This window comes from Phocoena sinus, chromosome 5, assembly GCF_008692025.1.
Source record: "Phocoena sinus isolate mPhoSin1 chromosome 5, mPhoSin1.pri, whole genome shotgun sequence".
NCBI lineage: Eukaryota > Metazoa > Chordata > Mammalia > Artiodactyla > Phocoenidae > Phocoena > Phocoena sinus.
This window is the reverse complement of record NC_045767.1, coordinates 36691022-36715345: the sequence shown is the minus strand read 5'-3', so window position 1 is coordinate 36715345 and position 24324 is coordinate 36691022. Positions and strand designations below refer to the sequence as shown.

General features: G+C 46.7%; 1 non-coding gene across 1 annotated transcript; it reads right to left on the bottom strand.

Annotated features, from left to right (window-relative positions):
- Positions 1-9351: 9351 nt before the first annotated feature.
- LOC116754869 lies at positions 9352-9458 on the bottom strand. The gene has a single exon (XR_004350198.1). It is a non-coding gene; the product is annotated as a U6 spliceosomal RNA (small nuclear RNA).
- Positions 9459-24324: the final 14866 nt, after the last annotated feature.

Genomic DNA, 24324 nt, shown 5'->3' with positions numbered 1-24324 from the left:
TTGAGCTCCTACAATAGGTCAGGGTCTATGAACACACTGCTTATTTCCACACGTTACATCGTGCTTTCAGCAGCCCCCTTGGCAGATGTTGTCCCCTCCGTTTCTAGGCTGGAATGCTGAGGATGACAAAGCTTAAACCTACTGCTCAAGTTAACCTCCAGGAAGTGACCATGCTGGGATTCCACCTCAGGCTTGTCTGAGTTCTTTCTACAACATCTCCTCATCTCAAGACCAGTAACCCCAGTGTAACAGAAGAAGGGAGGCAGGAAAAAAAAGCCAGGGTATAAGTTAGGAAATGCACCCACCAGCCTGCAGGGAGACAAAGATTTTTTTAAAAAACCTCATAAGTTATAAAAATGAGAAAAAGGGAATTGTAGTTTATTGCTAGGTGGATAACACTCAGCAAATCTGTGAGGCAAGTAATGGATTATCACACTCATTGTGGAAATAAGGAAAAAGGTTCAGAGAAGTAAAGCAACCTCCCTAAAGTTATATGGCCAGAAAGTGGCAGGGATCCAGTTCAAATGCAGGCCTGTTTGATTCTAAAATGTTTGTTTTCCTCTGCTGCCTCCAAATCAGTTCATAGGGGATTGTGGTGGGCAGAATAATGATGCCCTTTTCACAAAGATGTTTACCTCCTAATCCCAGAACCTGTATATATGTTACCTTACATTGCAAAAGGTAACTTGCAGATGTGATAAAGTTCAGGATCTTGAGATGGGGAGATTATCCTGGTTTATCCAGGTTGGCCTAATGTAATCACAAGAGTCCTTAATAAGTGAAAGAGGGAAGGAGACAGGAGGGTCAGAGTCAGAGAAGGAGATGTGACGACAGAGGCAGGTGCCACAGCCAAAGCAAGATTTGCAGATGCAATGCTGTTGGCTTTGAAGACGGAGGAAGGGAGCCCGACCCCAAGAATGCTGGCAGCTTACAGAATCTGGAAAAGGCAAGGAAGCCAATTCTTCCCTACAGTCTCCAGTAAGAACACAGCCCTGCCAATACCTTGATTTATAGCCCAGTGAGACCCATTCCGGACCTCTCTTCTCCATAACTGTAAGATATTAAATATGTGTTGTTTTAAGCCCCTAGGTTCATGGAAATTTGTTACGGCAAAAATGGTAAACCAATGCAGGCATATAATGGATCGTACAGGACATCACTCGATTACTTGTGAGAAGTGGATTTGACTTCTGGGAAGATCGTTTATTCCCCACCAAAAATGAAGAGTCTTGGATTCGTTGCCTTTTTGTATTGTGTTAGGGTCTACAACACTATGTAAGGAACCATCAATAAGTTAAACATTCAAAAAAGAAAAAACAACTTTAACTGTGAAAAAGGATACATTTTAATGTACAAAATTACACAAATTATACATTTAACTAACATAGAAAAATACATCTTGGTAACAAGAGAAAATGCCAGCCTATTTTACACAAGATTGAGCAATCATTACAAATCTTGAAAACACAGAAATGAGTATTGAGTCTGATTCACAACTGGTCGGGAATCTGATGGGCATCTCCGAGGACTGATTGCTCTGTTCATTTCACCGCAGGCAGGAGTTTGGGGACAGCCACTGCTCCAGGACCCAAGGGAGGGTCCCACTGCAGAACATCCAAAAGGAAGTGGGGTCCGCCTATGTTGCCAGACCACTTCCATGTGAACCAATGCTTCTAACCGAGGGGAGGGGCAGAGCATGGACTGCCAAAATTCTGACCCGGTGTTGATAGAGATGTATGATATAGGAGTCCTTTTAGATTCATGCAATTGCAAGGTGTCTAGTTATTGTGCATTCGGGATCCAGGAGGAAAGTACACAGTTTCCAAACTGATGTCTGTGCTTCACAGCTTTCATGTGATATCTGCCCAGGATTCAACCTGGAAGAGTGAGGAGACCGGGGAGGTTCTGCCAAAATGAACTCACAAGCCATGTTCATCACCTTTGCCAGGGACACCCAAGTCCCTTTCCTGCTTCACCAGCAAATTTGGTTGTGCAAATCTGAACGCTGGGAGATCATCTTAGTCACCCAGCCGAGGTTGGTGGTGCATGTCCCACCATGGCACTGAAATGTGTCTGGACGATTTTCAAAACGTTGAGGGAAGGTTCTCAATGTTCACAGAGCACTAATATGTGCTGAGTGCTTTTAAAAAAAAAACCTGTGCTCTCTCATTAAGGCTCACACCTTCCCTAATGTTTCCCTGGAGGACATTGAGACTGCGAGAGGTAAGTATTCCGTTCAAACTTGCACAACCAGTTGGTGGCAGAGTCATAGTTCGAACCCCAGGTATCTGGCTCATAACCCATTCTCCAATGTCTGTGACAGGCAGAACTTGCCCTTGTCCCAATGTAAAGTCTAATAGTTAATAGTTATAACATTGCTGCCTAGGTATTTATTGTCCCCATCACTTTCAATGTCCTATTTGCAAACAATGTGTTATATCACTTTACTTTAAAGAAAATATGGATAGAGTTGATACCGAGTTTTCAGCACATTCGTCTTTCTCTTCCCTTATTCTGCCACCATATAAAGGTATCATCAGTCTACCTTTGGGCATAACCTGATGATGTTTTTCAAAGACAAAAAAAATTGTTATTAAAGCAAACCTTATTTTGATGGTATCAATTCCCACATTAGTCTTCCCACGACTCTATGTAATACCTTTATGCCAAGGATGCAGACGTTAGATTGGACGGGAGCTGTGCTTGCTGAAACCAGAGTAAGATTTAGAGAAACGGGATAAAGCAAGCCCAATCCTTCCATCCTAAGCCTATTGACTTTTTAAAAGCAGCTTTAGATCCAAGGCATATACTATCTTTTTCTAGAAACTCTCACAAAACAGGAAAGAGGACCTAATACATCCACAAACCCCAGGGCTTTCTTCTTCTCTGCCCATTAAAGTACCAGAGAATTTCCAAAAAATTTATTTCAGAGCCAGGTAGGAACCCAGCTGGCCGTTGGTGCAAATGCCGCATAGAAATCTGTTTCTATTTGCTTACACAACTGGTCAATTTATATATCACACTGGACTTAGAATATCTACTTCTGGAAGATTTAAGGATTCAAGCAACTGTACCCAAGAAATCTCCTTTGTGTGCCTATTGCATCACTCAATTGTATAATCTGAACTTTCGTGTAACCATGCCCTGATCAGCCACCAAGTGCTTGGCATCCAGCTCTGCTTGCAGTGGAGCTGAATGCTACAGCATGCTACGCATTTCATTTTCATAGGTCCGCTAGATGCTTAAAAGGTGAAGTTACCACGCTGACGCATGGTCCAAAATATTCCAAAGATGAGAACTATCTTCCTGTCAACTCTGAGGATACGTTTCTTTCCTAGCAAGGAACAAAAATAAATGAGTCTGACACAAAAGAAACACACAATGGCATCTGGGAATTTAATTAACACACGGGATGGGAGAATGAAAAGGGACTGTGAGGCTGTAGTGTTGTGGTTCTCTCCCTGGCTGCCCATTAGAATCACTGGGGTAAAGATCCCTGCCTGGGACCCACGCAAGACAACCTGACTTAGGTGGCCTGGAGAGGGAGCTGGGCATCGGACTTCTAACTGCTCTCCAGGTGAGTCCAACATGCAACCAGGGTGAAGAATGATCACTACAGAGGGCAATCTTCTACTGGTAGCCTAGAGAGGGGGCGTGGCAGGGTTCCTGCTACACCTGTCCCCTGACTCCCAGCCCAGAGCCCCTCCAACTGCAAGGCACTGTCTGAATACAGAAAAAGAGGCTGAATGTCTAAAATATGTCAGAAATGTCTAGCACCCTATTCTCCGATGTGGCTTGAGTTCTCAAGAAGTTTCTCATTCCAGACCTGGAATTTCACCCTGGAATTAAACAAGAGCTGTGAATCTCTTAAAAAATAGCTTACCAGCCTGAATGTAAAAAGCCACACTCAAGTCTGGAAGTTTACTCAACAAATTGCTGAGTAACACAAATAGAAAGAAAGAAACTCATCTTTTAAAGGATTTGGGCTCCCCGTCCTCTGCGATGATGGATAAGTAAGCTCATACAGTAATCTCATCACAGAGTGATTCATAAACTTTCGATCAACTATGCTGGTTCATTTTCACACTGGGAAACTAAGGTAGGGAAGGCTGTGAAGGGGTGGATTTAAACTACAATCATCTCAGCCTAGCTGAGAAGTAAGTGAGTTTTCGTGATATCTTGGGATTCAGGGCTTCCCCAGGGCGAAACGTGGGGAAAATTCTTTGATAGAATAAATGTCGGTAAGTGATGACATGTGGATTGTAATCATTAGAAAATTAGTTTCATCAGACCCAGATCTAAAATTCCAAATCAGAAGAACGGGCATCGTGGCACAGCTGGAGAACCCTGTACGAAATATCAGAACCAGATTCGGCTCCATATGCCATCAAGAGGCTGTGCAACTATGGGTGTTCACTTAACCTCTCTGGGCTTCAGTTTCCTCACCTATCAAATGGGAAAAGGCAAGGAGCTACTGCTAAAGTCTCTAGCTCTAACAATGGATGCTTCCAGATCTGTTATTTTAATTACTGCACTACTGGCCTACCTGGGAAAGGCAGAGCCATCAGACCACGTGGACTCTGTGTGTCTTCGCTTCTGCCACACCTCTAGTGAACCTATTTTAAGAACACCGCCTAGCAGTTCATGGGGAAATGTTGCCATGCCAACTCGCTGGCTGTTGCTAATCACGATCTATGAATGTGCAGTACAACCATCTGACAAGCAATTCTCTTCTTCCTTCGCCTGGATACCTCTTCCAAACTGTCATAAGACAGACCACCTTGTTCATAATAGCACACAGTAGGTACATAATGGATGTGCATTTAACTAATGATGTGAATTAATGACATGAAAGTGTATGTACCACACTGAAGTCTGCGAAGTGCTTTCCCATGCAGTGTGTCTATTAACGCTCCCGGCAGGTGCTAAGGCAGGTAATTTATTGCTCCATTTGCCAAGTGAGTAAACTGAGGAGGGGAAGTGAATTTCCCATGATCTCGGAGCTAAGAGGTTGCAGAACCCAGACTCCAGACCGGTGATTCTGTTTTAAACCCTAATCTCTCTCCTACACCAGGTAGTCTCTCATCTCTCCATCACGTGAAGATCAAATCCTATATATTTATGCAGAACTTAAGAGCTGACCAAGGGCTTTTTCCATCCACCTTCCCGTTTCACCCATCCAAAGCCTAAAGGTAGAGAGGTGAGGCTCTGCCGGGGCCACACCTGGCCTCTTAGGTTTCCCAGGTACAGTGGGATGGATGGCTCCCCTCAGGAGGGTCTCACTGGCCCTGAAGTGACTCAGGGGCCCCTGGCCGGGACTCTGAGATGGACCGAGGTAACAGAAACAGCACGGTGGGTAGAAAGACCCAGTAGTGGGTGACAGTAGGGGCTCAGGACAAGCATGCCTTCTGGGGCAAAGCACATGCAGCAACAGAGATGAGCCTTGAGGGTGAAGCCAGGGCCCCTCGTAAAGCCAGCTCAGAAGAAGCACTTCATGAGCGATGATCGGCCGACTAAGCTATTGACTGGTATAAAACCTGCCCACGGGAACAGGGATTTGGTCTGTTTGTTCCCTGCTGTAACTCCAGGTCTGTAGCGGTCCCTGGTTGGATGAAGGAAGGAACCCCAGTGAGCGACACACCTCAACCCCAAGAACACACGAACCCGGGAGAGCTCCAGTGGGAGGCTAGAAACTACACTTTTTCCTCTTTTATTTTTTGGAAATATTTGGAAAACATGCCATACTTTTCACCTGAGAGAGAGACTTCTGCTTGGGAAGGGAAGGAGGGAAACTAAACTCTACTGAGCGTCGACTCTGTGCCAGGCACCTTACGTTTCTCACCCACCTCCTGCTGGGGATCTGCAGCTCAGAGAGGCGGCTGACCTGCCAGGGCCCCCAGAAGGTAAAAGGCAGAGGGTAGGCTCTGAAATCAGGCGGAAGGACTCGGCAGCCAGGCTATCCCGGTGACACCAGGACATCACATCTCTTGCTGGGTGTTTCTCTGCTGCCGTGGGGATTTGGAGCCCTTGAACGCAGCCCTCACCTGTTCCAAAGTAACCCGTGTGAAGCACCTGCAGTGTGCCGAGCCCTCTGCTGGGGCTCTAAGCTTCCCTGTCTCAGTTACTCCTCACAATAAGCCCGTGGGGGAGGCATGGTCCCTTTTCCCATTTTGCAGATGAAGAAACAGACCCCCAAACCCTAAGCTGCCTGCCCCGTCTGTGCTGTTAATAAGCCCCTCATATCCCAACCCCACATTCCAGTCACCACGCGTCCCCTTCTTTCTGTCTCAACGATTCCGTAAGGATGTCGGAGAAGGTTCCGTCTCTCCCATTTCCCTCCGAAAGAGGAATCTTAGGCTCAGAAAGGTCAAGGTCACAGGGGCAGGCAAGTGGCAGAGCTGGAACCAGACTCCAGTCCAAGCCTTCCTGGGTGACAGCAGTCACATCACAATCCCGCCCATGAGACCTTGGGCACAGCTCACTGTGCCTCTCTGGTCTCTGTTTCTACCCGTAACCGGAGGGTGCTGGGCAGACCAGGCAGGTGAGGTGGGGAGCGAGGAGGAGACCAGGAGGGATCGGGGGCCTGAGGCCCCCCAGGCTGTGTGACTGTAGGTAGGGGAGGGAGTGGCTGGCCTCATTCAGCTCTGAGTGTGGCCAGGAAGCTAGAAGCCCTGAGTTGCCAGATTCACTATTTTTCCAAAAGAAGCCAAAAATTCAGATATTAATGAGAAATCTCTTGGCTTTTAAACGTTTTTTGCTAATTCCAATATTAACAAATACAACATAGGTATTTGTACCCCCATGTTCATGGCATTATTCACAATAGCCAAGAGAGGGAAGCAACCCAATTGTCCATCAACAGGTAGATGGATAAGCAAAATGTGATCTACCCACACAATGGAGTATTACTTAGCCTTGAAAAGGAAGGAAATTCTGACACATGCTACAACACGGATGAAACCTGAGGACATTACGCTGAGTGAAATAAATCAGTTCCAGAAGAAAAAATTCTGTGTGATTCCACTTATATGAGGTCCCCGGAGTCAACAAACTCATAGAGACAGAAAGTAGAAGGGAGCTTGCTAGGGGCTGGGGAAGGGGAAAATAGGGGATTAGTGTTTAATGGGGACAGAGCTTCAAACTGGGGAGATGGAAATGTTCTGGAGATGGATGGTGGTGATGGTTGCACAATGATGTGAATACATTTAATGCCAGTGAACTGGGCATTTAAAAATGGTTAAGACGGTAAATTTTATGCTACACGTTTTAACCTCAATTAAAAAACAAAACAAAAGACATAAGCTAAACAAGACATGTCTGTGAGCCAGATCTGGCCTGAGGACTATAGACTAGGAACTCTCTGAGGTCTGTCCTATGGGTCGTGGGACCTGTGTGAGCCCAGCCCTGGTTTTGCTGAGGTCCCAGACGTGAGAGCACACCCCACCCCCACCAGCTGCCTTCCTGCCATCAACCTCTGCTTCAAGAAAGAACTCAGCTAATCAGGTTGCACCAGGCGTTCGGCCTTTCTCGGGGTGCTAAGGTTTCAGCTGTCCCTGTTAGCCCCTTGGTTGCTGAATGAGGTGGCCTCATAGCCCTGCAGTTTACAGGGAAGTCTTTAAGAAGGGGCAAACCCTCTCGGTCTGAGCACAGCCACTGGGCCACAATGCTCTTTAACTGCTGGGCCAGACGAGCAGAAACAGGGCTGCAGTACTTCGGGCACTTTGGGGTGCTTTGGTTATTTGTGGGGGGTGGGAAATTCATGGACACAGTGGCCTGAAGTGACCTATGTTTAGAAAAGAAGAAATCTCCGCTTATTCTGGAAGCAAGGAGGCTGGGTTCGGGACCTTCCCAGCTGACCAGAGGCTACCCCACAGAAAGGACCCAGATGATGTTTGCTGCAGCGGGACGAGCCTCCTCTGACGGAGGGCTCAACGCACGGAGGGGCTACAGACTCATCAGAGGTCCAAGCAGGGCGGGATGCTGGAGGGCACGTGGTCACACCCATTTCACAGATGAGGAACTGAGGCCCAGAGAGGCCAAGGGATGGCCTCAAAGTCACTGGCCAGTTAGAGGCAGAGCTGGGTCTCCAGGTTCCTTAATAAGAGTCCTTCCACCCTAGACTAGCAGTGCTTGACGCTTGGGGGTCCCAGTCTCATTTGAGAATCTAGTGAAATCCAGGGCCTCTCTCCCTAGGAAAGTGCTCACACACATACAATGTTTTGCACAGGCTAGCCCAGCAGGAGCTCTAGAATAGCAAGATGACTACTCAGATGTCTCTTAAGCCATCATGCTGCCAGGCCTCACATCACCCATCTTGGCTGGCAGCTACGTAGAACTGTAATGAGCACTTACGGCAGACAGCCCTCCTGAGCAGACGTCAGTACGTGAGTGAGAGAGGATGGAATCACACTTTACCAACAACAATGATCCCTGACACGTGGGAAGCATCTTAGAGTTCAGGGCACTTTCACAGCCATGAGCTCATTAGGTTGTCGGAACAAAACTCTCAAGTAGGCTTTAGGCCCCTCAAACCGATGAAGAGGTGGAAATTCTAAGAAGGTTAGTAATCCGTGCAGGAACAAAGCCTAGGAGTGGCTGAGCCAGCCAGGACCTTGGGACTCCAGCCCCCGGCTCCTTCCGCCACTCTGTGCCAATACATACGGGCTTCTGACAGTTAACAGCCATCTCTTTGGTTCCCTGGTTGGTATTATACAGAGTAGAGACGTTGTCAGGAGTGACTTGAAATAGGAAGATGGTCGTTTGGCTTGTAGCTCAGCTCCCTGGAAGGGATCGCGAATCATGGGGCCACCTTGGCTCCGCTAGTTAGTTGGGAGGGATGTAAATATTTTCCAGTTTGGTGTACTTGCCTCTGTGCTGTCTTCTTTCCTGCAACAACAACAACAACAACAACAAAAAAAAACCCAGGGAGATGAGTTCTTAAAGGGAACACACCAACCAGCATGGTATCTACATGAAGCCATCTGAACACATAAGCTTTTAAGATGCTGAGAGTCTCACATTCATCTCAATTTGTATTGGGTTTAAATCATGATATGTGTATACAATTCATAAGCTGCTCTCTCTAGAAAAGAACCTTAGCTTGGAATTAATAAGCAATGCCCTCTTTATCTGGAATTTTAAAAATATTTTATTGAAGTATAGTAGCTTTACAATGTTGTGTTAATTTCTGCCATACAGTAAAGTGATTCAGTTATACGTATATATTCATTTTCATATTCTTTTCCATTATGGCTTATCACAGGATACTGAATATAGTTTCCTGTGCTATACAGTAGGGCCTTGTTGTTTATCCATCCTATATATAATAGTTTGTTTCTGCTAATCCCAAACAGAAATATGGAACACTTCATTAATTTGCATGTCATCTCTGTGCAGGGGCCATGCTAATCTACTCTGTATCGTTCCAATTTTAGTATATGTGCTGCCGAAGCAAGCACTTTATCTGGGGTGTTTTTGAACCTTGAAACAATATGGGAGTTTTATGTGAAGAAGTATTCATGTATATCTGTACAGAGAGGGTTTCTAGGTTTCGTGAGACTGTCAAAGGGGCCAATGGCCAAAAGAAGTTTAAGAACGACTGATCCAAAGGAAGAGAGAGATTGAGGTTCTCAAGGCTGTCTTCTTTCACCCATTTAACAAAGTTATCAGGTGCCTGCTGTATGTCAGGCTCGGTGCTAGGCATTGAGGTTACAGTGCTTGCTCTCTTGTGGTCAAGGAGAAAGAGGGCAACCTAAGAATCACAAAAGAAATGTTATGTCCCAGATGTGAAGGAGGGCAGAGTAAGACAACTGCAGGGTACCAGGAAGGAACAATTTAGGTGGGGGACAGCAGGAATGTGAGGGGAGAGGAGCATTCCAGGAAGAAGACTGACACAGCCTGTGCAAAGTCCTGCAGAGAGAGGAAAGGAGCACAGGGAGCCAGTGTGGACAGACCAGAGAAGTGAGGGGAAGCATCACAGGAGATGAGGCTGGGAAGGTCTGCAGTGTGGCAGACGCTGGGATGGAGGGAAGTTGGGGGCCTCCGGTGTAGTGCTGGGACATGCATGATAAGGGCTTAATTAATGAAGGACAAAAGGAAGGAAAGAAATGAAGAAGGTGGAGGAGGACTGCCTGGAGAAGATGATATTTGACTGGCGCCTTGGAGATGTACAGGAGTCCTCTGGGCAGAGGAAACAGCTTGGGCAGAAGCCAAGAGGTGTCTTGGCTTCTGAGTGAACATGGGCTGGGAGGACTCAGCAAGGCAGATCAGTTTGCCAGGAGGAGTCTTCTTGGGTGTTGCCAGACCAATAAGTGTATTTGAGCAATCTGACAGTTTGCAGAAGGGGACCCCAGAAATATTAAAACCCTATCAAAGGGCAGCATCCCTTTGCAGTTCTATTGTTACTTCCAGTGATTTCACTGAGTTGGGCTTTTAATGTTGAGGGTCTCTAGAGATGGATAATAATGGCTCACACATCGCTCACAGCCACATCCAAGATGAGGATGTTCGTGAGGACGCCAACCACAGCGTTACCCTGTGTGTCTCCAGTCTTGGGGTAAAGTCAGATCTCACTTGCTTAGGTTATTTATTTGTGTAGGTGGTTTTTAAGTCTGCTTTTCAAAATGTATTTACATATATCTCGTAGGCTGCTTTCAATCCTTTTATTTAAAGGAAATAAACAAGACAAAAATAAATCCAACTACAATCCTTAAGGCTTATAGGACCACTGGTACCGAAACTTCACTATACCTCAGAATCATATGGAGAGCTGTATAAGAATTCATTTTCCCAGGCTCAAGCCCAGACTTATGTAATCAGTACCCAGGAAATGAATCTCAGAAATCTGTGTTTTCACTGAGTCCCATGCTCATGCATTTAGCTGGGTGTTTTTTATACAGTAAGTACATGCATTAAGAACATGGCATCTGGGTATCACTGAACTGGGTGATGCTCCAGTCTGAGGACAAAGCAGACATGTAAAGTTAATGTCGCTGGAATCAGGTGAGGGAGACCAAACACAAGAAATCATCGTCTCTTGCCTACATCATGCACAAGGTTGGTGCCCAAATTCTTGCACTGATCTTGCATTCATCAGGAAATTAATGTAGGGCTTCCTCAGTGGCTCAGTGGTTAAGAATCTGCCTGCCAATGCAGGGGACATGGGTTCGAGCCCTGGTCTGGGAAGATCCCACATGCCTCAGAGCAACAAAGCCCGTGTGTCACAACTACTGAGCCTGCAACCTAGAGCCCATGAGCCACAACTACTGAGCCTGTGTGCCACAACTACTGAAGCTCGTGCACCTAGAGCCCCTGCTCCACAACAAGAGAAGCCACCGCAGTGAGAAGCCCACACACCACAACAAAGAGTAGCCCTGCTTACTGCAGCTAGAGAAAGCCCGTGCACGGCAACGAAGACTCAACACAGCCAAAAAGTAATTAAATAAATAAATAAATAAAAAGAAATTAACAACTCTTCCAGGATTCATGAACATGATAGGTCACCTCTGTAACCCATGTGGGTCACTCATAGATGATAATTCCTGATAAAGTTACATCTTAAAAATTACAACAATTACAAAGATACTCAACTCCTGAGAGATGATCAGATACAATAAATTGGAGAAATCTCTATTGGGGCATTACACAGAGATTCTAAAAAGGATTTTAAAATAAGAATGCTTACAATATTCACATATACATTCATGAATGAAAGTAGAGTAACTGATATGAGACCTCAATCAGCAGGTTAGACAGGCACAGATGAAGAGAGATTTAGTGAACTGGAAGATGAATCAGAGGAAATCACCCCAAATTCAGCACAGACAGATAAAGAGGTGAAGGGGCAAAGGGAGTTACTCTAGATTGAGTGGTTAGAAATGGTCTTTTTGAGGAGGTGATATTTGAGCTAAGACCCAAATGACAAGAAGGCCATTAAAGAAATGAGAGTCAAGTGTCCTAGGCAGAAAGGGCAGATGTATAAAATGCTTAAAGTGGGAAAAAGCTTATCAGGAACAGGTTGATATGTTTGAAGAACATAAGCAGGTTGCTATGGTTCCACCAGGTGAGAAGCCACCATGGGGAAGAGGAAAGTGTGATCCTGTGTGGCATGAATTTCAGCTCAGAAAGTGGTGGTTAGCAGGAAGCATGTTTCAGCTGAGGGTAAAGAAGAACTTTCTAACACTGAGAGCTAACCACTCACTCACTCGTTCATTTACTCATTTGTCCATTCATTCAGTCATTTACTTGTTATCAAGTACCTACTCTATGCTAGACACTGTGTACAAGGCTATGGGGAATGTTGAGATGAATGAAACACATGTATCTTAGTCCTCAAAGGCCTCACAGTTGAGTGAGTAAAACAGACAGGTAAACTGTAAGGTCAGACAGAATGAAATGCTGGCTTCACAGAAATATCAGTGGCTGTGGGGAGTCAGAGAAAGGAGTCACGAAGGTGATCCACCTGAGATGCCAGGACTGCCTCTTGGGGGAAGAGTGTGCTCAATGCACTGCAGATGTGTGGATATCAGAGGGAACTACTGCACTTGGAGGAACACTTAACCAGCAGACCCTAAGTTCCCTTCCAATCCTAGAATCGATGATTCTATAAAACAACAGCAGGCATTTACATGCCCAGAGGAGTTGGAGAGGACTAGGCTGCAGCTTCACCTCCTAGTCCGTTGGGGGAAGCAAATGTCTGAGCAGATAATGGTGGAGATCCCAGGCAGGGAGACAACCACATGATGGGGAGAGGGGAAGCCCTTGGGTATAAGAAAATGAGGGCAAAAATGGGGACACCAGTCCATGCCCTACTTAGTTCCAGACCTTTGTGAAGACAAGAGCTCCTCAATGAGAGAATGCACTCTGACAAGAGGGGCCCACACAGACATGACTGTCCTTGACACCATTCACTTAACACCCAAGGTCATGCAGCCTTTTTTAGGGGGATGTATAGATGAGATGAGAAAGTCATACTCAGGGACCACTGTGTCACTGCCCTTTCTCTTGCTCTGATCTGTAAATCAAAGCAGTGCTGAATTGACCTACTTCACAGATTAAAGACACTTGGAAAGTACAGAACTGGTATTCACTGTTCCCTCTCCTCCTCTCCCCCAACCCAGACCACCACCATCTCTTACCTGAATCACTGAAACAGCTTCCTAACCAGGTTTCCTGCTGCCAGGCTGGCCCCACCCCAATCCACTCTCTAGACAACAGCCAGAATTACTAGAAAGCTGGTCACATCACTCCCTTGCTTCCACTCCCTGTCTTTCTCTGCTTTTAGGATAAAACCAAGCTCCTTAGCAAGACTTCCAGGACACTGTAATGTCGAGCCCCACCCACCTGCCTTATCTCATCTGTTGAAAGGCAAACCCTTCCACTTCACGCAGCAGCCACACAAACTCTTTGCACACCGAGTGTGCTTGTGTTGGTTGCACAAGCAGTGTTAGGTGCCTAGGGTTTGAATGAATGAGTAGGTGCTTGATGGCAAGTGCTCCTGGCACTGATGGGCACATTCAGTGGGTTCTCCCTTCAACTCTATTCTCCTCTGGGTATTTGGGGAATAGGAGCTTCCATTCCACCAACACTTCATCAGGAGGAGTTCCTGGGCCAGAAATCGTTTCCCTTTTTCTAGTGTCTCTCATCTGAATGTCAAGCCCAGCTTGGTCAATTAAGCAGGTGCTCAGCTCCCTGGACATGCTAGACAGTGGGTCGAATGCTCTAGATTTCCACAAATGCAAAGTTTGTGCTCTCAGGAGCCTGCAGGACAAGACAGAAGGACCTGCAGCCTCCACAAGACAATCAGGACCAGGAAGGAGGGAGTCTGTGGAAATGGAGGTGAGGAGGGTTTTGTGGGGGCCTCTTCCCTGGGGAACCAGTGCTCCAGGTAGGAGGACCAGCAGGGGCAGAACTTGATAATCCAAGAGTTACAAGGAGAGCAATCCTGGACCACACCTACTATGTGTCAGCTACTGCCCTGAGCTCTTGACAGATATCACCACACTGAATTCTCACAACTCCCCACCATCCATGTTTATCATTTTCCCCATTTACAGAGGAGGACATCGAGAGGCTTAGAGAGAAATTTCCCCAAAATCCTACAGCAGGTAAGTGGTGGGGCTCGGATTTTAAACAAGACCTATCAGACTCCAGGGCCCACAGAGAAAGGCATGTGAAATGGCCCAAGCAGATGAGAAACTGTGGCTGAACAGAGCAGATGCTGACAAGGGACAGATTAAATGTGGATCAACTTAATGTGATTCTCATTGAATGCAAACCGGTTCCAACATATTTCCTCAGGGAATATTCAGCATTTTCTTGCAGGTAAATGGAATCAAATGCAAAATTCATGATTTTTTTTTTCAAACAAAAGTCTTCAACATTTAAGAACCTTCTCAATCTGCTCCATCTGGCCGTTAATTTTTGTACTTTAAATGATGTCTGTTTGTGATACGCATTATGCTATAAACAGGCTCGGTGTGAATCATGGTGTTTTAGTTAGAATACTAGTTATTCTCAAGAAGTCATCTAAAATAAGCCTTGTATAATTACTTGAGGAAACAGACCTCCAGAGAGAAAGCGACCCCGCAGTAATCACGCAACTTGATCGATAAGGGTGAGCTTGGACTAGCTTCCCAGTCCCCTAACTAATGCCATCGTTGATCCAGAAACTTCTAGGTGCCTGGCACTGGGCAAGAACCTATTGTGGTGTCAGAGGAAAAATGAAATAAAGTCCCTTCCCTCAAGCTGCTCACATTTTTTTTTCTTTTTTGGTGCCTCCTTATTGAACTTGAAAGCAGTACCATGTCCCTTAACCCTTAACATAGCATCAGATCCCACATGTTAAGGGCTTAGTCCCACAGTACTGCTCCCACTTCAGATGCCAATTGCAAATCTATGTTGTTACCTGTGCTTCTGACCAATTGGCTAGAAATTGGAAGTTCCTATGACCCCCTCCTTATGTTTGATTAATTTGCCAGAGGGGCTCACAGAACTCAGAGAAACATTTACTTATGTTTACCAGTTTATTATAAAGGGTGTTGTAAAGGATACAGATGAAGGGGTACATAGGGCTGGGTTCAGAAGGGTCCCCAGTGTAGGAACGTCTGTCCCCATGGAGTTTGGTGTACACAATCCTCCAGGCACATGGATGAGTTCTGGTTCACCAACCTGGAAGCTCTGTGAACCCATCTTTTTTTTTATTATAAAGCCTTGTTATAAAGAAACAACAGGCCCCAAATGGAGTCACTTGTGCTAAGCCCCATGTCAGCAAACCAAGACTACATACCTAGCCTGAATGCAGTCTCAGCCTCTCCCAGTAATGTAGTCTTAACCAGTCAGTCTGGAATTTCCCGATCAGCAGTAGTGAGGTAATCCCCCTGATAGACCCCTTCATCCCTCCCCCAAAAGATGAGGCAATCCACCTTTTCCTTGTCCTTGTCCCCTCTGTCTGTAAAAGCCTTCTACTTTGTATAGCTCCTTGGAGCTCATTTCTGCTTGCTAGATGGGATGCTGCTTGATTCATGAATCCTTGAATAAAGCCAATTGGATCTTTAACTTTACTCAGTCGAATTGTGTTTTTTAACAGGCTTATTTTATAGGCATGATTGATTAAATCATTGGCCCTTGGTGATAGAACTGAATCTCCAGGCCCTCTCTCCTCCCCAGATCTCTGGGGTGGGACTGAAAGTTCCAACCTTCTAATCACGTGGTTGCTTCCCCTGGCAACCAACCCCCACCTTCAGGTTACCTGGGGGCTTCCCCCAAATCATTTCATTAACATAACACAGCCATCTTTATCTTAACAGTTAGGAAATTTCAAGCGTTTTAGGAGCTATGTGCCAGGAACAGTGGATGGAGATGAAATATACATTTCTTTTTATAAATCATAATGTCACTGAGGAGTTGGTAGACAATGTTCACAAGCAGCTCTGGCCAGCCAGGAGGAGCCAGCGCCAGCACACCACTGTGTGTGTGTGTGTGTGTGTGTGTGTGTGTGTGTGTATTTGGGGAGAGTGGATGCATAAAGAATGCATGAATGAATGAAATAGAGAGAGATACCAATTCTGCAAAAGTGATAGGAGAGAACTGGAATGAATGGGATGTTTTTATGACTGCAGTAAATAGACTTTACAAATAAAATAGGCCAGGATCAGTGTAAAAAGCATCTTAAACAGCTTTTCCAAATTACTTTCAAAGAATCATGTCTGTTTTTTCATAAAGGGCCATGATGACAAAGTGCAGAGGTCACTACCTCTGTGAACTTGGGCACGATACTTAATCTCTCTCTAAGTCTCCCCATCTGTAAGTGAGGGCAATAATACCCACCACAGGGCTAGTATGACGAAGGCACCAAGCAGAGGCCTTACCAAACGGCAGAGCTAGCATCTGAGCCTGGGCAAACAACTGAGGTGCAGACTACATCCTAGAGGATGAGTATACCCCCAGCAGCCTGCACAATTCCTGGAAAATGGCAGATATGCAATGATTCTTCTTGAAATAAATTTGGAGTAAGGGTAGTGGGGGTCAGCATGCTAGTGTGTAATGTGGAAAGAGCACACACTATGAAACAACCTCTATTCATTTTCCATGAGCTTCCTAATTGTACGGGATACAAAAAATATAGATAAAGATAAAATGCTTTTTTCCCCCCAAAATGCCCTAATCTGTGCTTCAATATCAAGATTCACTGGGACTCTTTTCACTTTCACTCTTCTTAGCATTCTGATCTAATTGATGGATTCCTACATGAGCTGAGGCCCTGCTGAATTTCATTATACTAGGTCTTCTGGGCATATTGATTCTCTTTAGAAATAAGGCAATAAATTGTCCACAGACATAATGACCAAACCCACTGCCAAGGGAGAGAATACAGAGGCAGGTTTCCTCACTGCACTGTCTGTCTTTAACTGAACTTTTATCACGAGTTTGAATTTCTGAATCAGCAGTAGGTATCAATGTCTTTAAAAATGTTTGTTTCCTTTGAGATAGTAATTCCATTTCCGAGAATCAATATCCAAGAAATAGTTTTCTATGAAGACAAAATTTTATACATAATCATAAGTATCACATTATTTGTTATGAAGTAAAAAGGAAGCCACTCAAATGCTCAATAACAGGGGTCAAGAAAGTTTCGTGTTATGTAACCATGAGAAGTGAAGTTTACAAAAACTATGTTAGCATGGGGAAAAAGCCTACAAGATGAGATTAGATAAAAGCAGCGTAGGGCTTCCCTGGTGGCATGGTGGCTGGGAGTCCGCCTGCCGATGCAGGGGACACAGGTTCGTGCCCCGGTCCGGGAGGATCCCACATGCCGTGGAGCGGCTGGGCCCGTGAGCCATGGCCGCTGAGCCTGCGCGTCCGGAGACTGTGCTCCGCAGCGGGAGAGGCCACAACAGTGAGAGGCCCGCGTACCATGAGAAAACAAACAAAAAAAGCAGCATATAAAATTGTACATTGATTATGATTATGAATATCATAGGGAAACTTACCCATAGGGATAGAAAGGACATGGGCCAAAATAGCAACAGTGATTTGTTTTTATGGTATTTGATGTTTTCTTCTTAACAATTTTTCTCCATTTAATGCATTTTTTGTAATAAGCGTACATCACTTGAAATTAATCTTTACAATTTGAATTTTTTAATAGTATATATAAGTACACTATAGCCTTTCTAATGTGGCCAGCAGATCTATATGAAGGAACATGTACAACAGTATTTCCCATTTTTCGCTTGCTGGTAATACTTAGTCTAACGTCCTATTCTATAGTGTTAATGTGATCTGCACTCACTCTCCCATGGATGCAACCTTGAGTTCGTTTTATGTGGCAGAGTCAGTAACTTAATGTGGCCTGGAATTTGCTTACGCACACAGAAATGCAAAGAAGAGCCACTTTCATCACCTGAAAAATCAGATGTAGGCGCCAGATCATAGTCTCTTTCTCCACTAGGATAAATTCTTCTATATTTCTCAGGAGTTTTAGTTTAGTCTCATTTTTCTGTCCAGTCACTTCCTTGATCCAATAAATAGCTCAGGAAGGAGTCACTCTAAATTCTATGCCTGTAAATACTATGTTCAATCCACAGGATGGGCACTGGTAACACCTCTAACTTGCTTTCAGTCCAATTCCCCTCCAAGCCACCCTCCAGGTAATAGCCAGGGTGATCTTTCTAGAATGTAACTCTGGTCCTGACACTCCTCCATCTGGTTTAAGCACCTTCAGTGGCTCCCATGGGCATGTCAGGTCCTCCTCCATCTTGCCTGTTAGCATCCTTTTCCCCCACCCTCTAAGGGCCACTCACATCCAGTTCCTACCATTCCGAGACACAGCATATTATTGGTGCTCATACTACTAGGGAAAGACACAAGTTGTTGGCCAATCCACAGCTTTTCCCAAACCCTTTTTCTTTTGTCACCTCCCAGCCTAGAGGTTGGAAAGGTGGAAGTTGGCTCTCAGGTAGGAATGGCCATGGGACATATTTATGGACAGATTTGGCCAATGAGGTACAAAACAAAGTCTGCTGGAGGCATCTGGGAAAGGTTTGCCTTCCCCTTTCCTCTTAGGACACAGATGTGAAGCCTGAAGCTGGAGAAGCCCCGCTGTGACCTTGAGGCAATTACCAGCAGGAAGAAACACCAACAAGCGGCAGACAGTGGATCTGAAGGAGGGAAAGCAGCTGAGTGGTTACTGGTATCACTGAGATGCCAGACCAGCCTTGAGGCCATGCAGCTCTGACTCCTTGAAGAGTGAATAAGAGGTTCTATTGCTTGCAGCTACATTTCTCCTACGAGACTCACTCTTCCCTCACATTAGGAAATGTACACAAAGTGGTGACTTCAGTGCCTGGAACATTCTAGAAGGTCAATCCATGTTATTCTCCTCTCTATTCCTCCTTAGTATCCCTTTTGGGCCAACTTACTCACCTGTTGGGAATACACTGTACCCCAAATTGTAAATTTTACTGAGAAATACCAGGTTGTATATCTGTATACATGATTTGACTGCCTGTGACAAATGAAGTTGAAGTGGCTGAGGCAAAAATGGGACCTTATGGAAAGGATCCCTCCCATCCGCAGGGACGGAGTGGTTTCCACACACAGCTGTCACCAGCAACACAGGCATTGCCAGGAAGCTCTCACCACCTTTCTGTTTCTCCTTGGCTATGACTTTTTTCTTTCTTACTCTGCAATGGCTTCCTTCACGGTGACAGGGAACTGACACACCGACAACTCCTGAAGTTACTGTGGAACCCGTACCCAGAGAGAATGGTTCTCAGTTTCAGAGTGAAAAATCCTAGAATTCTGATTGGTCTGCTTGGGTCAGGTGTCTAGCTGTGGGCCAATCAACAATGAGGGGGTGGAGCAAAGCCACGTAGGTTCTACCCACTGCAGGGCTGGTGTGGAGCAGGCTCTGTGCTCAGCTGGACCCCGGGTGATAGGTTGGTGTCCCTCACACCACAGCCCCTGCCCACCTTCCCCAGTACACAGAACCGGTCACCCTAAAGCAGCTTAAGTTACCTAAGGGCAAAAGCCATTATTCGGCATGTTCATAAAAACCGTCTTGGTTTGGGTGTCCCCAAAAGCAGAGCCTGAGGCTTCTAAGAAGTGCACAGAAGTCCCTTTTCTGCTTAGAGGATGGGATCCCGTGCTTGAGGTGGGCACAACGTGGTCTGAGTGCCCTGGAATGAGTCACTGCAGCTGAGAGAAGAGACAGGCTTGGAGATGTCATATCAGGGCCCAAACATGTCTGCTACACAGAAAGAGGAGGGTGTAATTCCAGAGCTGCCTTTTCTTAGACGTTAGAAGGGTCCTTGGTTCAGTACAAAACTAGCCTGACCTAAGTAAAGATTTGGCCAAAAAAAGTGGACCCAGACAACAAGGTCCTACTGTATAGCACAGGGAACTATGTTCAATATCCTGTGATAAACCATAGTGAAAAAGAATATACATATATGTATAACTGAATCACTTTGCTGTACAGCAGAAATGAACACATTGTAGATAAACTATCCTTCAATAAAATTTTTTTAAAAGTGGACCCAAGATTTCCAGACCGCCTACATGGTGCCTACCCTACCAGATGCCCCCAACATTATTTTGGATGAAATTCTGTAATCCTAACGTTACTGTCTCCTCGTCCCCATGTTAAAGAAGACAGAACTAAGACTCAGAGATGTCAAGTAACTTGTCCAAAGTCACCCAGCTGGAAAGTGGCAAAACTGGCATTCAAATCCAGAGCTGCCTTGGTCCACGAAGCCCAGATTCTCACACAGCACCTTGCTGTCCCCAGAAAGGTTCAGCCCAAAGGGAAAGCCAGTGCCTGAGAGTCTCTGAGACGGTGACCTCATTCGCACAGCCCCGCTCAGCCAGCCTGGGTTGCAAAAGCTGGACATTTTTAGCACGTACCTAAAAGAAAATTAAAACATGCAGAACGGTACAACCGAAAAATCTCAGTGATCTTAACAACAAAAAGTAATAGGAATAACAACGGTGGGCCGGGATGCAGGGAAGTTTGTGGGTTTCAGTTCCTCTGTTTCTACCTTGAGTCTTGAGACACAACCCCAACCCCAGAGGACATTTCCTTGTCGAGCTCTCCAGCGCTGCAGTGGTCGCCTCAGGTCTCAGTATGCACAGGTCATCCGGAGACATCCAGCCTCGGATGCCTGGAACACATCGTGAGGCAAGCAGAGGCCCAGGGCCAGGAGATGCAAACAGCTCAGAGTGCAATGAGATGCCGCAGTCATTCATCAGAGATCCAGGGACTGGATGGACGCAAATGATGACTAAGAAAAGTGATGATGCCAGGGCCGAGGGTGAGGCACGGAGTGAAAGGGCAACATTAGACAAAGAAACCACAGTGTCACTTCTGTCTTCAGGAAGCTCCAAGAAGAAGCCCCCAGAGACAGGAGACCCCAAAAATTCAACAGCAAGAAGCAAAAGATGAGGAGGGGTTCCCTGGCACGACCCCCTCCACCATAGCAAGGGTGTCAAACATCGGGTATCACAGCGCAGAAAGGGTGGTCGGCTCTGGGTTAGAATCTTTTTCATGTCTTGTGTGAAAATTCACACGAAGCAACGCAGGTGACCCTTACACATAGCACGTGTCCAATCACTGGTGGTTTCTTTCTCTTCCCTCCTTCCCCAGCCATCACCCCGAGCCCCAATTCTGTCTGAATGTGATGATTTTGTCATTTGAACTTTTCAGCTCATCTCGATGCTCAGCACCCTGGGGCTCCCTCACTGGTCTTTCTCGCATTCACCTGTGACCCTGCAATCAACCTTCCAAACAAGCAGAGACAGTGAACCAATGCCAGGGCAGGTCACACCCCTGCTTAAAAACTCTCCAGCAGCACTTAGAAGAAAATGCAAAGTGCCCCCCCGCTTCCAGCCTCCTGAACGGCCAGCCTCCCTGACCACATCTCCCAACACTGATTCCCGTACTCAGTGCCCTCCAGGGATGCTGGCCTTCACGCCGTCCCTTGAGTCCCCAGGTTCTTTCTTGTTTCAGGACTTACACATGCTGTTCCCTCTGCTGTGATGCTCTTCCCGACGATACCCAGAGGGCCTCTACTCATCCTCCAGATCTTAGCTTAGCTGTTACTTCCTCTGGAAGTTTCCCCACCCAGAGTCCCCTGTCATGGCCCCCATGTCCCTCTTCACAGCAATTATAAGAATTGAAACTGATTTATTTCTCGTGTAAGAAATGAATCACTTATGTACCATTTCAGTCTGCTTTAAGCTGTGTGTGGCTAGGACGGTGTGTCTGTCTCACTCCTGGCTGAAGCTCCCACACCAAGCCCAGCACCTGGCACATCAGAGGTATTTAATAAATATTTGATAAATAAAATGTTTAATAAAGAGATAAATGTCACTTATCCTGGACAGATAACATGTTATCCTGGGTTAAAAGACCTTCAAAGGAGTTGCCTATTCTTCATTCACATTTGGGCTTTAACGGTTAGTCATCTTTCTTTTCAGAGAAACAAAAAAGCTGAAACAAAATAAAATAAAAAGAATTTTGCACTCTTCACTGACAATGAACACCAGTGTTTCTCTCTCCTTTAAGAAATGATCTAGGGCTTCCCTGGTGGTGCAGTGGTTGAGAGTCCGCCTGCCGATGCAGGGGACACGGGTTCATGCCCCGGTTCGGGAAGATCCCACATGCCGTGGAGCGGCTGGGCCCGTGAGCCGTGGCCACTGAGCCTGCATGTCCGGAGCCTGTGCTCCGCAACGGGAGAGGCCACAACAGTGAGAGGCCCGCGTACCGCAAAAAAAAAAAAAGAAATGATCTAATAGTCATAATGGTCATCATCACGCAGTATTTAGGGTGTGCTGTGTTGAGAGCTAGACTCAGCACAGCCACCCCAGGGTGGAGCACTGCCCTCACCTCCCTCCCATGTCACGGATGAGCAAAGGGAGTCATGGGTGCTGAATGCCTTGCCCAAGGTGACCCGCCTAGAAAGCAGTGTTCTGGAGGTCAAATCTGGGCAGTTTGGGTCCTGAGCCACGCTCCTAACCACTCACATCACCACCTTTGGAAAGAAAAAAACCAACCCAATCTCTTTGCCCAGCTAAGTCTTTACCAGCAGTCAAGGTCATCGGTAATGAACTTGTCTCTTCCTCTGTGCTGGGCCCCCAGAGGCTGGCGCCGCAAAGAGGAGGGGAGTCAGGGCTGGGCCTGGCCTGGACACAGCACGTGATCTCAGAAGGAAGCTTCAGGGGAACGTGAGAGCAAATCACATCTTAGCTGCTTCCTGGTAAATCGACTTTCCCCTCAGCCACCTCTCAAAGGCATGTTAGGGAAAATGACCGCGTCTGTGGCCCTTCTGAATTTAGTTAGTCTCTTTTGCAAGTAGCCCTAGAAACTCCTGCCTGGCCAAGTGGGCCACCCCGGGGGTCACCTGGGCCCGGACTTCATGTCAAAACCGGCTGGAAGCTTTCAGAAGTGTCAATCCCTGGACCCCTCCCAAACCAAGTGGAGGGAGTCTCTGGGCCTGGGGACCAGGCATCACAGTCATTTAAAACTCCTCTGGGTGTTTCTAATGTGCAGCCATGGCTGGAGTCCTGATCCAGACCACATTCCTCTCCAGGCGGATGGAGAGACTGGGGCCTGGAGATGCCGAGGGCTAACTCAGGGGCCCATGGGGCCTGGTGGTTTTCTTCTTTAAAATTTTTACATTTATTTTTATTTTTGGCTGTGTTGGGTCTTCGTCGCTGTGCCTGGGCTTTTCTCTAGTTGCCACGGGCGAAGTCTACTCTTCGCTGCAGTGCACGGGCTTTTTATTGCCGTGGCTTCTCTTGTTGCAGAGCACGGGTTCTAGGCGCTCAGGCTTCAATAGTTCTGGCGCACAGGCTCAGTAGTTTTGGCTTGCAGGCTCTAGAGTGCAGGCTCAGTAGTTGTGGTGCACGGGCTTAGTTGCTCCACGGCATATGGGATCTTCCCGGACCAGGGCTCCAACCCGTGTCTCCTGCACTGGCAGGCGGATTCTTAACCACTGCGCCACCAGGGAAGCCCTGGCCTGGTGGTTTTCAAAGAGAACTTGTTAATACGGCCTCTGTCGGAACAGATAATAGTCTGTGTTTCTCAGGTGAGGATGTTGCCAGTGAGCTGCAGGGCAGGGCTGATGGCAGCTCTCAGGGCTCCTCTTTCTTGTTCAGGGTCCCTTGGCTGTGCCTTTTCCGGAGCTGGAGGTGCTACTGCCGACTCTGGGGCCTATTTTCAGCTCAGAAGAAGCCCTAGCTCTTCAAGTTAGCAGATCTAGTGTGCAGTTTTGGTGGATATCGCAGCTCAGGCAGGTTCTGGAAGTCTGGCTGGGCTAACTGGGGATGACACATGACGTCTGCCCTGCTCACTCCTTATAAGTTGTGGACTGAGGCAGGTGCAGATGGGGTAGGGGTGGGGGGGCACGTCCCTTCTTGGGGGGGCTCAACTGCCTCAGTGCCTCCAGCAGCCCTACTGAGCCCCTGCCAGGAGGCTGGGATCAGGACGTTCCCTGGAACATTCCCTGGGGACAAGCCACAGAAGCATGGGCAGTGAGGACGGCCGCTCTGTCTCCAAGAGCCTCCTTTGTATCTTTCCTGAAACCAGGGTCAGTGAATACAGTGCTGAGCGGAAGCCCCTTTGCAGGGTTTGCTGCTGTGAGCAAGACGGGGACACTGCTTGGTGCCCGGGGGACTCCAGAAGGACCACAGCAGACGAAATCGCTGCTGGAATGGAGGTGGGTAGAGAAGGAATGCTCACGCCCTAGTCATTATCATGTGTTGCAGAGCTGTTAGAAGCTTGGCCACGGAGCCACAGCCTTACCAGTTCACATCCCGCCTCTG